Source organism: Coregonus clupeaformis, unplaced genomic scaffold (genome assembly GCF_020615455.1).
Source record: "Coregonus clupeaformis isolate EN_2021a unplaced genomic scaffold, ASM2061545v1 scaf0916, whole genome shotgun sequence".
In the NCBI taxonomy this organism is placed as follows: domain Eukaryota; kingdom Metazoa; phylum Chordata; class Actinopteri; order Salmoniformes; family Salmonidae; genus Coregonus; species Coregonus clupeaformis.
The window spans coordinates 65,001-67,500 of record NW_025534370.1 but is presented as its reverse complement, the minus strand read 5'-3'; the positions used below and the strand labels follow the sequence as shown (position 1 = coordinate 67,500).

The 2,500-nt window shown below is 46.8% G+C and overlaps 1 pseudogene; it reads right to left on the bottom strand.

The window, feature by feature from the left end:
- Positions 1-2,500, bottom strand: part of LOC121558338 — a 91,184-nt pseudogene that overhangs the window by 42,920 nt on the left and 45,764 nt on the right.

The following is a 2,500-nucleotide window of genomic DNA, read 5'->3' as shown; positions in this document are numbered from 1 at the left end:
GGTTCTCACGTCGTAGAGAGGAGAGTCAGACAGATAGAGAGATAGAGGTGTGGTAGTTCTCACGTCGTAGAGAGTCAGACAGATAGAGAGATAGAGGTGTGGTAGTTCTCACGTCGTAGAGAGGAGAGTCAGACAGATAGAGAGAGTAGAGGTGTGGTGGTTCTCACGTCCGTAGAGAGTCAGACAGATAGAGAGATAGAGGTGTGGTGGTTCTCACGTCGTAGAGAGTCAGACAGATAGAGAGATAGAGGTGTGGTGGTTCTCACGTCGTAGAGAGTCAGACAGATAGAGAGATAGAGGTGTGGTAGTTCTCACGTCGTAGAGAGTCAGACAGATAGAGAGATAGAGGTGTGGTGGTTCTCACGTCGTAGAGAGTCAGACAGATAGAGAGATAGAGGTGTGGTAGTTCTCACGTCGTAGAGAGTCAGACAGATAGAGAGATAGAGGTGTGGTGGTTCTCACGTCGTAGAGAGTCAGACAGATAGAGAGATAGAGGTGTGGTAGTTCTCACGTCGTAGAGAGTCAGACAGATAGAGAGATAGAGGTGTGGTGGTTCTCACGTCGTAGAGAGGAGAGTCAGACAGATAGAGAGATAGAGGTGTGGTAGTTCTCACGTCGTAGAGAGTCAGACAGATAGAGAGATAGAGGTGTGGTAGTTCTCACGTCGTAGAGAGTCAGACAGATAGAGAGATAGAGGTGTGGTAGTTCTCACGTCGTAGAGAGGAGAGTCAGACAGATAGAGAGATAGAGGTGTGGTGGTCCTCACGTCATAGAGAGTCAGACAGATAGAGAGATAGAGGTGTGGTGGTTCTCACGTCGTAGAGAGTCAGACAGATAGAGAGATAGAGGTGTGGTAGTTCTCACGTCGTAGAGAGTCAGACAGATAGAGAGATAGAGGTGTGGTAGTTCTCACGTCGAGAGAGGAGAGTCAGACAGATAGAGAGATAGAGGTGTGGTGGTTCTCACGTCGTAGAGAGGAGAGAGTCAGACAGATAGAGAGATAGAAGTGTGGTGGTTCTCACGTCGTAGAGAGTCAGACAGATAGAGAGATAGAGGTGTGGTAGTTTTCACGTCGTAGAGAGTCAGACAGATAGAGAGATAGAGGTGTGGTGGTTCTCACGTCGTAGAGAGTCAGACAGATAGAGAGATAGAGGTGTGGTGGTTCTCACGTCGTAGAGAGTCAGACAGATAGAGAGATAGAGGTGTGGTGGTTCTCACGTCAGAGAGAGGAGAGTCAGACAGATAGAGAGATAGAGGTGTGGTAGTTCTCACGTCGTAGAGAGGAGAGTCAGACAGATAGAGAGATAGAGGTGTGGTGGTTCTCACGTCGTAGAGAGTCAGACAGATAGAGAGATAGAGGTGTGGTAGTTCTCACGTCGAGAGAGGAGAGTCAGACAGATAGAGAGATAGAGGTGTGGTGGTTCTCACGTCGTAGAGAGTCAGACAGATAGAGAGATAGAGGTGTGGTGGTTCTCACGTCGTAGAGAGTCAGACAGATAGAGAGATAGAGGTGTGGTGGTTCTCACGTCGTAGAGAGTCAGACAGATAGAGAGATAGAGGTGTGGTGGTTCTCACGTCGTAGGCCCCAGCCTTGATCTGCTGGTACAGTCTGTGCTGGTCCTCATCCCAGAAGGGAGGGTAACCGACCAATAGGATGTACAGGATCACCCCTGGCAGGAAGACACACACACTCATCACCCACAGATCAAAAACAACACAGTCTTGACCCCCAAAACCCGACACCTTTTGGAATTTCACTTCCTGAATTGTAATGGATTTGAGCCAACTTTCAACAGGGAACACTCAGATAGAAGTATGCTATTTGGTGTAGTTCCAGGGTAAAGGTCAAAGGTGTCATGACCCTCCTGACAGTGGATCAAAGGACTCAGTTTGGCAAATGGCTGACAACAAACAGACCCTCTCACCCACAGAAGAGGGGAGGGGGGTCTGGGCCGGTTTTTGACACCTTAACACAAATTAGGGAGGAGGGGAATCTCCCTCCTGCTCTGCAGTATTACTCAAATAATGTCTTCGTTCCAGAGAGTTTTTGCCGCCAAAACCTTTTTTGTCCAAAGAGTGAACATTGGAACATTTATTTCTATCATCTGAATGTTAAGAAGAATGGTCAGTGGGGACCTAAAGAATAATCATGTCATCTTGTTGATTATTTTGTGATGTCATTAAGGGATGGTATCAAGAAATAACTGTAACTCGGAAAGGGTACACATTCTATTAGTCAAGTTTAAATCTAAACGTTGTATAAAATATATGATTAGGTATGAGAGTATTTTGGTGAAGATAGGAATGTGATTTTAGTCTTCTAATGAGATCATTGTTTTGCCCGGTCAGTAACCGCGCCCCCCTAAGTGAGCACAGACATCGTGTTGGCGTGATGGAACGCCCCCTTTTTTACCCGAGGATAAAAAGCCTTGGTAACTAAATGTACCTCAGACCAGAAAACGGGACTGCACGTTTAGAATGGTTGGAACGTTGAATCAGA